At 41.9% G+C, this 14,639-nt stretch overlaps 2 long non-coding RNA genes across 2 annotated transcripts; one reads left to right on the top strand and one right to left on the bottom strand.

Annotated features, from left to right (window-relative positions):
- Positions 1-2,493: 2,493 nt before the first annotated feature.
- On the top strand, positions 2,494-3,712 carry LOC139069623 (uncharacterized). The gene is made up of 2 exons (XR_011520304.1): positions 2,494-2,823; positions 2,964-3,712. It is a non-coding gene; the product is annotated as an uncharacterized lncRNA (long non-coding RNA).
- Positions 3,713-8,754: 5,042 nt separating this feature from the next.
- LOC139069706 (uncharacterized) lies at positions 8,755-9,833 on the bottom strand. The gene is made up of 3 exons (XR_011520401.1): positions 9,481-9,833; positions 9,061-9,124; positions 8,755-8,972 (listed from the first exon to the last, which is right to left on the bottom strand). It is a non-coding gene; the product is annotated as an uncharacterized lncRNA (long non-coding RNA).
- Between the last annotated feature and the right edge of the window lie 4,806 nt (positions 9,834-14,639).

A 14,639-nucleotide genomic window follows, 5' to 3' on the forward strand; every position in this document is an offset into this window, starting at 1 on the left:
AAACTTTATCTGTTTTTGATAACTTAATGCCCAGGAAGAGCATCTTCTCTAGACATTAAATATAACCCAAATGTTTTATTATGAGCAGATCTGATGAAGGTGTAGACAAGCAGTCTGCAAAGTAAAACTTGTTTAGAGTCCAAACTCTTACTAAAGCTTTTGAAAAGAAAAAATGGTTGAATTTTGAGAAATATCCACAACAGGGGAGCGAGACCTCTGAAAAATGTATATTTTCTCTGAATTCATAGAATAATGTGAAGATTCTGGGAAAAGTTGGGATTCTGAGATTAAAACGTAAATCTATCTAATCATAATTCTGGCAGTTTTTGTGTCCTTCTGCTGTGGAAAGTCGTGCAACATGAAGATACTGAGAAGATGCTTAAAACCTGTATTTTTATTCCATCCATAAATAAAATCATGAGCTATTTTTTTAATCCAAATTTGATCCAAAGGGCCATCGTTGGTTCCAGACCCGTTCTAGAACATTCCTCTAATCTTAAAGTCATCATCAGTTTCTTCCTTCTAACAAATATTTATTTGTTCAAATATTTAATATTTATAACTGGAATATTTGTTCCTCCCTCTCCCACTGCAGTTAGTCCTGTCCTGCAACCCTGTTTTTGCAGCTTAGTGAAACCATCACTAACCTGGGGGTGGTTTTGGACCCAGAGATGCGGATGGACTCCCACATTAGCCAGGTGGTTAGATCCTGATTTTCCCGGCTTCGCCAGCTACCAAAGATGAAGTCCATCGTGAAAGACGTGTTATATTTTCTCCCCAAGCCGGACCTGACCGTAGATATACTGCAACTCGGTGAGTTGGTAGATAGTGCTTGATGTTAGAAGTCTGTATTCCATAAGATAAACTCACTCTTTAGGGGGGGGCGGGGGGGTAGGGCTTATATTGCAGTACGCACGAGTTAGTAATTTCCGGTAAGTATTTTAAAGCCATATACTTAATTTGTTCTTTGTATGAAGTTTTCCTCTAGGTGATCCAGAGAGGCTTGACCTTTGGATGAGCAACCAAAAAAGAGAGTGCTGGACTCCTAATTCATTCTCCCGCTTGTGCAGTTAACACTTTGAGAGTCATCACTTCACCACGGACTCCAGGGTACAAACACATTACTTCATATTTTGGTTGAGATTTAAAAAATTGAAGCATTAGCTGTATAACATACCGACGTTACATTGCTGTGTAACTAGAAGAAAATCTTCCCCACCCTTGAATTGTCTGTAACTAGGGCTGTTTAGATGGGAAACAATCATGTTATTAATTTCCATCTAATTCTATGGTTAATTACTCAGAGAAACAAATTAATTTTTGGACAGGCTTTAATGTGTAACTTTATGTATTTGGATGAATGACAAATATTCATGTTAAACTAAAACGTTAGGCATTTAGGGGGAAAAAACAAAATAATAAACATTATACAGATGTCAAATAAATCAAACTGTAATTAAACTATATATTTTCAAAGTCTCGATTCTGGATAAAATCCAACAACATATGCTTTATAAATAACAAACACTACACATGCCTTTTACACACACACACACACACACACATGCAAGCACATTCACTCACACACACACAGTGCTCTGGTGTACCAGTGTGTTCTTCAGAAGCTGACCTTGTCTGATGTGTGTATATGTGAATCTCTTTTTTTTTTTAAATTAAAGAGCAAGTAACGTCTAAATTAACTTTTTTTTTGCTGATGAACTGCATAAATGAGTGTCTAATAGTGTTTTAAATGTGTGCATTCTTTATTTTAGCATTTTGGTGCATTTTCTTTAAAAATTAAAAATTCTGTCTAAAAACCACAGTAATGCGCCACCTTCAGCTGAAAACATAGAATTTGAGTCATTTTGAATAAATTTTAGCCAATGGCTAAAGAGTAAAGTACTACGTAAACCAGGAGAGTACTACGTAGCAGCTCCGTGCCAAAGTTATAAAAGCAACGAGCGTCTCGGCCATGCCCTGTGGCGAGTGGGAGTTGGATTTGCAAGCGAGCGTAGGAGGTCAGCGGTAGTACAGCATTAGCATATAGCATTAGCATATCCTAGTCTTTAGCATATCTTTTAGTGTTATAAATACTTATTTAGTGTTAGATTTGGCTGTTGGATATTGTAGTTTAGTTAGTGTTTGGCTGTTAGTGTAATTGGGAAAGTAGTTCGGGTTTAGTGCTCCATATCGTGTTAGTATTGGTGAGTAGGTGTAGTGTAGTATGGTTGCAGTGACTCTGTGGGCATTTTACACGCGATTCTGCACGTCTCCGTTTGAAGAGGGAGGCTGCCCACCATGGCTCTTCCGCGATATAGATGCAGCCCACTGACTCTGCTCCCCCACCACGGCGGGCTCCAGTCTGAGGTGAGTAAGCTAAATAAACGTTTTAACATCTTCTAAAGACAATTCCCTACCTAAATGCAAAGTCTGAGAGACTTGGTTCACTTCCTTTAGCTAGTCAGTCGGCAATTCTGCAACAGTAGCTCTAACTAACAGCACTAGTTGACAGACAGCATTACAGCGTGAAATCCAGCACAGCGTGACCCGGTTCTGTAAGGAATTCTGTTCAGGAGGTCACATTTCAGGCTCTCCACATCATGTGTGACTGACTTTCACGTTATAACAATCACACACTAGGAATGTTATAAAGCACCTATATAGGAGATTCTTTTGTATATTATCTGACTTTATAAACTCCCAACAACAATGTGCTTATATATTTTTTTCAGGCTAAATCTACCCAAGACACTGGCTGTCAGACTGATTTAGCTGCAAGAATGCACTTGTCCAGGCAGACGTGAAGCCTTACCTGTAGCAAAGGTGAATTATTTTTAATAATCTTCTATGTAAACATTTTATTATTAACTTCTAGTTTTAATTTGTTTTACAGATTATTGTTACACGTGATTTTATGCTCTTTTAAACATTTATAAATGTGCTGCTTCTTTGTTTTTACATAGCCAGCCAGAATGGAGTTCACAGCCGCAGTGTGTCTGGTGACCCACGGGGACCATGATGAAAATTCATCTTCCAGAAGGTCCCAGATCAGCGGCCGCACCCCCTGAAAAGACCAAGGTGTGAGGTGTCTGCTGTTGATTCCAGCTTCCACCTCAGTGACAGTGCAAGCTCAGTGAACTGTTCAAGGTAAAAAAAAAATTAAAACATTTCAGAATTTTTAAGATATTAACAATTAAATAAGTATGTGATTACATCATGACAGAGGCTACTGATTCTGCCCCCGTGACACTTGGTGGTGACGTGTGAGCTGATTCACCTGGAAAACAACTTTTACATTAAATATTTTGTTTTTGCTATCAAAAGTAAATTAACTAATAACCTGCATTATTGCAGGACACTCAGCAAAATATGGACTCTACAACATGAGGCAGGCACACGTTAATAACTCTATAACAGCACATAAGGTGAGCAACACCACATATAGTACACTGTCCTGAATTTGTTTTCTTTCTGCATCTCATTAGCCTGGCTGATCACCTGATAACTCCTGTCATCTGGTTATGACAGCATGAGGATGTCCTCACACACCTGTAACCTATCAGCTCATCTGGCAGAATAGAGAGAGAAGAGACAACACCACATCTCCTGTTCCTGGAAAGCCTTCAGCCATCCTTCGATGACTGAGAACCTCCATCAGCTCTGTCTCCTGTCTGCCTACAATTATTATAATAAATATTGTGTTTGACAAGTTTTTTGTGCTGCCAAATATCTCATATAGATTCCAGTTTTGATATTTTAATATATATTTATAAATTACATTAATTGAATTATCACATTGCATGTTTAACTAGCTCTATTGTGATGATTTAAACTAGCACCTCACTGTTAAAAGCTCGTTTTAATTTCAAGCATGTTTAAGTGTTTATGGACATGAAAAAAAAAACAGGAAATATATAAATTGAGATTTATTGAATTAATACAACAAGGGGGAAAGAGTCATTGAAAGGCACATTCTTCTGGAAGCTCCTGATCCTGACGACACCAGCAGAGGAGACCAGCTGCAGACACCAGAGGACCTAGAACCAAGAGAGCAGCTGTTATTAGTAAATAAATAAATCAGGGCAGTTTTAGTGAGCTGAACACATTACAGAATAATTTTCTCATGGGGTATTTTCATAACTTTATGCAGCAGACTGTAACTTGAGCCCATGGCTACCGGAGAGCTGCTATCCAGCATGTTTCAGTGGATTTTCCTGCTTTAACAGGTTAGATTAACTGTTAAGCAGCTCAGCTATTTGTTGCTGATTAAAACCAGGTGTGCTGAAGCAGATAAACCTCTAAAACATGCTGAATAATAGCTCTCCAGTGCCGTGGAGACAAACCCTGCAGCTAATCTGATGCTATGGCTAATGGCTACTTACATTCAGAGGTGGTTCTGTTGGGTCGGTTCTGGGAGTTACAGGCAACTCACAAGCTCACAACAATAAGGCTCAGGTCCGCTTGTCTCCTCCAAATAGACTTGGTCCCTTTCTTCTCGAGTGTCTGGGTAAGGAGGGGGAGAAACGTCCTCCATTTCTAATAACTGCATAGAGTGAAGGGAGCTAGCATCGTCTAGTTAGCCGTCGTCTTCGTCACTGCCGCGGCTCCGCCCTCTCGGTCCTCCAGGCAACGCCTACTAATGTTGCATTTTTTAAAATTGATACGTGGGTGGAGAAGGACTCCGAGGCTCACTTGACCCGCTCTGTAAGTAATTATGTTTTTTTATTTTAGGGGAGAGTTTGCCTGAAGGACACAGCCGTACCTACAATCTTCTCGTCCTTTAAGGTCAAAAAACCTGTTCCAAGAAGGGAAGAACAGGTAAGTAGGAATGACAAGGTAAGTTCTGAATGTCATCAGCTTATCTGAAAGTAAGATTTAAAAGACCCTATCATCTTTGGTGATCTCACGCCTACACAACATCCTTTGTTCTAATGGTGAAATTAATTTAAGCTGATCTTTTACCTGCTGACCTCTATAACTTTATTCCTGTTCCTAATTACAAAGAAACACCTGTGCAGAGGAGGTGTTTTGAAGGTGACAGTTTCTGCTTATCAAGCAACAATTGACAGCTACAATAAAGCCTGATTCATGCTTCTCTGTCAGCTCCAACAGGGAGAGACACGCAGGCACGGACGGAGACGTTTAGCTCTCATACTTCTCCGTCTCCTGGGGAGTGTTGCAAAGCAATTCCCAGACCGGACAGCAGAGGGCGGAGATCTGTTCTGTGGTATCCTGTCATGTATCGGTCCAAAATAGTGTGATGATATTGTGTTTTTTGTACATAACAGACTTTTTAACAGACAAATTTGTCGCATTCTCCTACACCTCTTCACGGGCTCGCCACCTCCAAACCCATGATTCCTGTCATTTCCGTCTACAAATAAAACGCTTGCTGTGCATCGTTTCACTCCTCCAGTCACGGGGAATAAACACGTTCATGTTTTTAGAGGTTTTTGCGAGGTGTTCTTCAAGTTTCTCCGTGCCTGTTGCTAGTTATCCTCGGCTCTTTGTTTTTGAGTGCGCAATGGCGGCGCTGTAGACGACAACGGCATCCTGACCAAACGCAAGCTTGCGCTGTCCGTCTCGTTAAACAGATGTTTAAAAAAGTGGGCTCGACTCCGTGTGTACTTGAGTGCCTGCTGGGGCCCTACGCAAGGACGGATAATGGAGTTGCGTGTCTCCGCACTGATGTAGGCGAAGCATGAATCAGGCTTAAGATCAACCCTCCTATATTCATGAAACCAAAGAAGTCCAATTGCCATCTTTAAAAATCCTTTTGATGTCAGACTGAACAACTGTTTTATTTGATTCTAATTTTAATGATTCTGTTTCAGGTGGAAATGCTGTGTGATTCCTGTGCCATGTGGCCCATGACCTGTGTCAGCCGGTTCTGGATGTGGCCTTGCTGAGTTCTCTGTAGCAAGGTTTTCTGATGCTTGTGGCTGTTCCAGAGTGCACCTGATCCAGTCTAACACTTCACATCCCAGCACACGCACAAACACATGCTTGTCGATGTTTGTTGTTCATGTTTGTGGTTCATGCTTTACATGTTTATAGTTGTTCATCCCACGTTTTCCTGATGACTCTTGGAAATGTTTCTTCACAGGTGCAGCTGCTGGTTGCTGTTTTTATGTTGGTTTGCTAGTTGTATTAATTTTTCTCTTATTTACTTGTTTATCCTCTGTCAGCAGTCTTTATTCCAGATTGGTTCAGCATTTACATACTGATGTGGCGATACATAACCCAAACCAATATTACTCAAGGGGAACCTCGTACACATTAAGGCTCCTCTTGATAGAGCAAATCTGTTCAGCACATTCTGACAGACAGACCACCATTCTTCTGTCATGTTGCTGTACAGGACATTTTTAGAGTTTTTCTTTTCTTCATTTAAAGAGCAATACTTTCACATTATCATTTTCCCACACTTTCTGTATAACTGTATTTTATTGTTTTTCAATAAAGAATGACAAATTATTTAAGTTTGGTTTTTGTTGCACACAAATATAGATCTGTAAGAAATATCTACAAAGCTAATGTTTACATAACAAGTATGATTGGGTTTTGAAATACGGCACTCTGTTTATTTTACTAAGATTTTTAAACCAAGTAAAGTTAGTAAAGAACACATTTCTATTGTCTGCTAAGAAACTGTTGGAATTTAAAATGGGCCTGTTGTACAAATAAGGTGTGGTCGTAAGGTGGCCGGTGCCAGTCGTGGTGGCAACCCCCGTACCCGCTGGTGGACACCAGAGGTTCGGGGAGCCGTCAGGCTGAAGAAGGAGGCCTACAGGGCGTGGCTGGTCTGTGGGTCTCCGGAGGCAGCAGACAGGTACCGGATAGCCAAGCAGGGTGCAGCAGTGGCAGTTGCCGAGGCAAAATCTCGGGCGTGGGAGGAGTTTGGTGAGGCCATGGAGAAAGACTATCGATCGGCTCCAAAGAGGTTCTGGCAAACTGTCCGGCGCCTCAGGAGAGGAAGGCAGCAACTCGCTCACACTGTTTACAGTGGGGATGGGGAGCTGCTGACGTCAACTGAGGCTATAGTCGGACGGTGGAAGGAATACTTTGAGGAGCTCCTCAATCCCACCAATGCGCATTCCGAGGAGGAACCAGAGCTGGGAGGCCTGGGGATGGACTGTCCGATCTCGGGGGCAGAAGTTGCTGAGGTAGTCAAACAACTACACAGCGGCGGAGCCCCGGGGGCGGATGAGGTTCGTCCTGGGTATCTCAAGGCTATGGATGTTGTAGGGCTGTCATGGTTGACACGTCTCTACAACATTGCGTGGTCATCGGGGGCAGTTCCTAGGGAGTGGCAGACCGGGGTGGTGGTCCCCATCTTTAAGAAGGGTGACCTGAGAGTGTGTTCCAACTATAGGGCGATCACACTCCTCAGCCTCCCTGGAAAGGTCTACTCCAAGGTACTGGAGAGGAGGGTCCGATCGATAGTTGAATCTCAGATAGAGGAGGAGCAATGTGGTTTTCGTCCTGGCCGTGGAACTGTGGACCAGCTCTATACCCTTGCAAGGGTGATGGAGGGGGCATGGGAGTTTGCCCAACCAATCCACATGTGCTTTGTGGATTTGGAGAAGGCTTATGACCGTGTCCCCAGGGGCACCCTGTGGGGGACGCTCCAGGAGTATGGGGTGGGTGGCTTTCTGTTAAGGGCCATTCAGTCCCTTTACCAGAGGAGCGTGAGTTTGGTCCGCATAGCCGGTAGTAAGTCGGACCTGTTCCCAGTGAGGGTTGGACTCCGCCAGGGCTGCCCTTTGTCACCGGTTCTGTTCATCACTTTTATGGACAGAATTTCTAGACGCAGCCGTGGTGTGGAGTGTGTCGAGTTTGGTGGCAGGAGAATCTCGTCTCTGCTTTTTGCGGATGATGTGGTCCTCCTAGCTTCATCCAGCTCTGACCTTCAGCTCTTGCTGGGTAGGTTCGCGGCCAAATGTGAAGCGGCTGGGATGAGGATCAGCACCTTCAAATCTGAGACCATGGTTCTCGACCGGAAAAGGGTGGCTTGCCACCTCCGGGTCGGGGGAGAGGTCCTACCTCAAGTGGAGGAGTTTAAGTATCTCGGGGTCTTGTTCACGAGTGAGGGTAGGAGGGATCGGGAGATCGACAGGCGGATTGGTTCGGCGTCTGCAGTGATGCGGACGCTGAGCCGATCTGTCGTGGGGAAGAGGGAGCTGAGCCAGAAAGCCAGGCTCTCGATTTACCGGTCGATCTACGTCCCAATCCTCACCTATGGTCATGAGCTTTGGGTAATGACCGAAAGAACGAGATCGCGGATACAAGCGGCCGAAATGAGTTTCCTCCGTAGGGTGGCCGGGCTCAGCCTTAGAGATAGGGTGAGGAGCTCGGACATTCGGGAGGGACTCGGAGTAGAACCGCTGCTCCTCCGGATCGAAAGGAGCCAGTTGAGGTGGTTTGGATATCTGGTCAGGATGCCTCCTGGACGCCTCCCCGGGGAGGTGTTTCGGGCATGTCCTGCCGGCAGAAGGCCCCCGGGTCGACCCAGGACACGTTGGAGAGGTTACATCTCCAATCTGGTCCGGGAACGCCTTGGGGTCCTGCCGGAGGAGCTGGTGGACAAGGCCGGGGAGAGGACGGCCTGGAGCTCCCTAGTTGGGATGCTGCCCCCGTGACCCGGACCCGGATAAGCGGAGGAAGACGAGAGACGAGACGAGAAACTGTTGGGATTTAAAATGGGCCTGTTGTACAAATAACTTGTAAATGATTATTCCTCACTTATTTGTCTTAACCAAAGAAATTCCAGTAATTGAGCAAAAACATTTATTTTTAACACTACATTTTATAAAACAGGGCGCAAAGTGTCAGCACATGTATGTATGTCGATGGTCCGCCCCAACCAAACCAGGATACACAGACGTCAGGGAGGCCAAGGTTGTCTCCGACGGTCTCTGCAGCTCTCTGGGCACCACGCCTCACGTAGCTGTCTCCAATGATCCAAATGGCTATGGAGGAAAAAATAACAGGTTTGTCATAATTGTTTAAAGTACAAAACCATACATGAAGTGGTCAAGACAGGTACTTGGAACTTACACTTGCTGCTTTGTGTAGCTGATGTTGGAGACACACAGGCTGCCATGGTGACCTTTTAACAGATCTAAGAAAAAAATGTAATAAAAGAATGAAACTTAAAAACTCCCAGACCTCATGTCACATTTACTAATCAGCTATGGCTGATTTATTTTTTGGATCACAGTGAGTTACACTAATTCTAATATATTTTTATTTCTATTACACATACGTACTTTTTAACTGTTATTTTCACATGACTGTTATCAGGCTCTCTTGTTCTGGTTCTCATGATAAGTCCGTGTCTTCCAGTAAGTTATCTTGTGCTTACTTCATCTGTATAATGTCTCTTTACTTTTGGTAAATTGTACTGAGTCCAGAATAAAGGCTAGTTGGCTGTACAAGATACAATGTTTTCATTACGGAAATAAATTATAAACTTACCGATTTAAAACTTTTTTAATACAGGTACTTCTCACGAACAGGCGCAGAAAACCTCCACCTAAACTCCGTGTAAGGTTCAGGTCGATGGGTGTTCCAGTTAGCTCCGGTTGGGTTGAAGCTAGGTGGCTACATCCATTAGCTCGGCTCCCACCTCCGCTTTAGTTAGCCAGGGTTAGCTTCAGGTTAGCTCGTAGCTAGTTCGCCTGGGTGTCGTCACTCGATCCCAGCCTTACAGCCCCACCCTCAGCTCCTCCTCTCTTCCCTTTTATGGAATTGTCTGGGCTGGACGGAACCTGTGACACGGTCAAAATGGCGGTGGTGGCCACCTCCCATTATGGACAAATAACGTGTTATTGGAGCCTATGGAATAGTTTTGCCCAGTATGTACAGTCTATGGGAGAAACAAGCATCTGGTCTGAACTGAGGAGCAGCGAGCAACGGCCGAATTTCGTTAGCGCTTCGCCTCCCGGCACTTCGCGGCGTTTCGGTGGCCGGTGTGTCCCCGGCTTAATCCTGAAAAGCTTTAACCCACAAGTAAATACCTTCAGTCTTTATGAAACAAGCATGCTCATCTGTCTTACCTCTGCATGCTCTCCGTGTCTTTCCTCTTGTTGTTGTGGTTCGTGTGCGGCGCGCGCTCCAGACCTGCGTAATGTCCCGCCTCCTTGCTGGATTAACAGCCACTGCTTTCTCCTCACCGTTTATGTAAGATTTAAATATGAAAATGTCAGCAGCAATGGACGGCGGGTAATCTGGTCTCTTATGACTACAGCACATCAACTAATCAGGAGGCTCAGAGCACGACTCTGGGAAAGGTGAACAGGATCAAACCACTTTTGAAGAGGGAGAGGTTTGCTGAATTTTTTGTTGTTGAAATATAATGTTTCAACCAAGCACTGTATGTTTTTAATATTTTACAAGTGTGATTAAAAACATTTACTAAAAAAAACATTTTAAATTCTCAAATTTTAGGGGGGCTGGGAGTTGATTTAGGGGTGCTTCAGCACCCCCAAAAATTGGCAAAAAACGCCTATGTGAAACACTTTATGCAGGGCGGGCATGAAAAAACAAATCAGTTCCCCTTTCTTTATCCTTTTCATTAAGTCACAGAATGGGTAGTGATGAAGAAGAAAATTTAAAAGCACTTTAGAGGATTGGTTTTTCATTTTAATTGTGAGTCACACTAAGCAGTGAAATTAAAAAAGCATTTCTGCTGATGCATTTAAATGTTCAGATTTGACATTTAAAATAGAATTTTATAATTTTTTTGCTGGAGTGTTATTTGAAAATGAAATCTTTTTTTCTTTATATTTTTCTCTTTTTTCTTTATATTTTTGTCTAAGTCACAGAATAAGCAATGGTGAAGAAGAAAATTAAAAAGCAGTTTGGAAGAATGCTTATTCATTATATTTATGAGTCAAATTTGGCAGGGCTAATGTGAAAATGAAAAATCATTTCTGCTAATGCATAATGATTTGATTTCTGTTACACATACGCTTCCATATTGAGTGTAACGGCAAGCAAACAACTTCTGAAGCAAAGTCATGGTCATTCGTTATGAAGGCAGCACAGACGGTGAGATGGTAACAAAAAGGTAAAGAGTGCTTTATTGTTTACTGTTACCAATTTAGGAGACATTTTCTCACTTTTAAAACACAACACGCACTGTAATCAAACTATAAACTAAAACCCAGAGAGAGGTGCACCAGCAGCGCTGCCGGGCTTTCCTTAAACCGGCTTGTTCCAGTGGGAATTAGCCGACAGGCACAACATCTCCAGCCAAAGCCCATTTTGGGTTAAATGAAAAGTTTCCCTCAGATTTGGAATACCAGAGCAATCCCAGCACACCGTACTGCTTTTATTGATAGAATCAGTTTATTCCAATGTTAGGCTCCATCTGACCACGTCCCCTATGTATTTTTTGTCTGCTGTGATCACTCAGCCACTCAACAGCCGACCACTGTAGCAGCAGGGTGCGACTCAAAGGCAATAAAACATTTTTTCATGCCTACGTCACACCCCTGATCCTGGAATCCTGTGTTTAGCCATGACATGTGGTAGATAAACAGGTTTATTTCTATGAACAATATTCGTAATGTAGTTTGCATTGTCCATTTATGGTAGAAAGTGGGTGTGGGGGGAGGTGGGATGTGATCCAGAAACATCTGAGCACATTTATATGACAGCCTGCAGCCATGCGCAAAAAAATTAGTTTGCATAAGTATTTTTATTTTGCTGAGCTTACATGGGGTTTTAGTAAGGATTCTACACAAAGTATTTTGAATGAGCCCCAAATGTCAGACATCTGATGGTAAATAATTCATTGAGATCGAAAACGTGTACTGACACTAGTCAGTGACTCGATGCAATTTGCTAGGTTCCTTACACAGGAAACTATACTGATTGGCTTAATGGACTGACCTGTATTGGAACGTTTACTATGTGAAGTGCATTGAGATGACTCTTGTCATGATTTGGCGCTATATAAACAAACTTGAATTGAATTGAATTATAAAATTCTGTCAGTCCACTAACAAACACTTTTTATATGCCACCAGTCAGAGTGGTCATTGGTTTAATTTCTCCCTGATTCTCCAGACTGGGATGGTTCTGATTGTTGTCTACTGCAGGTATACTACTGGCTGCTGATAACAACTCTAAAGAGCAATGTTGTGCCGAAACGCATTCATTGAACGATTATTCGTGAATTTGTTTGTTTTTTCATGAACACAAACTGAGTTTGTTCGTATTTTGCCTGACGAATGTAAAAGTAAGTGCGTTCGTCCTGGCGTGCGTGAATGGGTTTATGAACGCATTCTTTTGCCGTTCTAGCTCCCGATCTCCGCGGAGCTTTTCCGGAGCTAAAGCCTAGCAAAAACATCCTGTGAACCATAGAGTTTATAAAAAGTAGAACCTGCAAATGCGGCCAAACATAGGCAGTAGCGGTTGGTGCGGTGTCTACTCTTCTACGTCTATGCTGTGGGGAGGACGGAAGTCATGGAGTCGCACCACTCATGCGTCATCAAGTCGCAAAGTATGGAGAAAACTTCCAACAGACAGACGGTTTTATACTTATTCAAGCAGTTCATGAACTTTTCATTGTCTTTAGATAAACATTTCAAAGTTTATTCAGAAAATTTGAAAAGGGACTTAACTGAAAGATTATACATTTTTTTTAATGTTTTGCACTTTTAATATTGCACTTTGAGTTTGCTACCTCAGCCTGCTTCCTAAGATTGTTTAATCATTTCCCATTAAAATAATGTTTTCCTCACGTTATTGCGAATACACTGTAGGGTAAAAACTAGCTGGGTATGAGTGTGGACTGAACGGGTGCCAACCATTGGAAAATTTTTTCATAAGTTTTATATATATATAAATATATATATATAAATAAATAAATAAATAAATAAATAAATAAATAAATAAATATATATAATGAGGAAAACGAACTATAAATCAGTTTGTTTTTGGAGCAGTGAACTTAGTTCAAAGTTTTTTTCAATTACGAACTAAGAAATTAACTAGTTCGTTTTAAAATGTATGAACTGAACTGTGAACTAGTTCATTTTTTAAACGAATTTACCCATCACTGCTAAACAGCCCCACGTAAAAGAGTGATTTCTGTCCTAAAACAGCTTTAATATAGATGTAAATGTCCAAACAGTTCATGCGGATGTTCTAAACCTTTATACCGTTAACACTGTATTATATGTTTTACTGGTAAATATGTTGAGTGCTACAGCTAGCTGCTGGAGCTGCTATTAGCTTTAGCAAATCACTATAAAATTATAAAATCACAATCAAGTGGTTGTTTAAGGCTCAGCTTTATTAAATCACCATGACAAGAGTTGGCAGCAAAGCACTTTGGCCCTGACTTGGACTAGCCACCGGCTCTTTAACTTAGTCCGGACTCATCTTAATTTTCCCAAACTGAGGTAATTCTTAAAGATATCTATCACAGGGAAAAATCTAATTGCTTAACATCAAATGAGTAATTGTACAAAAAGAGGAAAACCAGTTAGATTTAACTACAAATTAAATAGGCCCATTAAGCTGGTTATTTCCCCATTAACAACAAAACTATGGATCAAAAGCACCTTACAGATCAAAAACAGAAAATATTGATATGGGAAGTTACTGCTGTGCATCTGCTAGAATGTGAATTAGTGATAAAATGATTTTGTTGGTAGTAAATGGTTTAGTGACTACCCAAACATTAAAAAGTGTTAAACTGTGATAATCTACTCCCTACCCAGTGTTGACAGAGATTTCTATCCGGCACAAACAAACAAATAAATCCAAAGAGCTTGAATTAAAAATAATCCGTTGTTCAGCCTTGAACCAGCAACAGAGTGGTGCTGATTTCGCTGAGCAGGAAGCTGCATCGAACTCTCACCAGTAACTCAGTGCTTCTTTAAAGGTGCAACGTGTAAATTAATTCTGGTTGACTTTTAGGTTAAAAATTCAGCTTTTCCTTAAAGGTGCAACGTGTAATTAATTCTGGCTAACCTTTTAGGTTAAAATTCAGTTTTTCCTTAAAGGTGCAACGTGTAATTAATTCTGGCTAACCTTTTAGGTTAAAATTCAGTTCCTCATTAAAGGTGCAGCGTGTAAGTAATTCTGACTAACCCTTTTAGGCTAAAATTAACTGCTAATTTAGCGACTTTAACTCACAGTGGCTATTATAACTAACTGAAACCTTCACTCAAAGACTGATAACACCTTGTTTGCTAATATTCTGAAGGAATAACTAGCATATTTAACACTGCAAGTGTTGTAAGACGTTGCTACGGCAACGCACCAGCTTTTGCTAAAATACTGAAAGGAATAGTATTTTAAGCGTCAGTCACGGCATTCCGTGCAATCTTAAAACGCTAAAACCTGTGCGCACAAAGGTTAATTTAGTGTTTTTCTGCTACAAAGCTAGCAGTTACTGCCCAAAAGGTGCAGTTTGAGCTATCTGCAGAAGCTCTACTAGGCTATTTTTGGTTCGGTTGTTAAAATGGAGGGACAGAGTAGTGACCTGACCAACTCCCAGCAACCAGGTGGCGCTGCGGCCCACGACTATGAACCTGGCCTACTTTCTGGACAAATATTGTCCAAACTGGTCGCGGTTGCTCGAGAACCCGACTACCCTTCTAGGGATTTCACTGAAG

This window comes from Nothobranchius furzeri, chromosome 4 (genome assembly GCF_043380555.1).
Source record: "Nothobranchius furzeri strain GRZ-AD chromosome 4, NfurGRZ-RIMD1, whole genome shotgun sequence".
NCBI classification, from domain to species: Eukaryota; Metazoa; Chordata; class Actinopteri; order Cyprinodontiformes; family Nothobranchiidae; genus Nothobranchius; species Nothobranchius furzeri.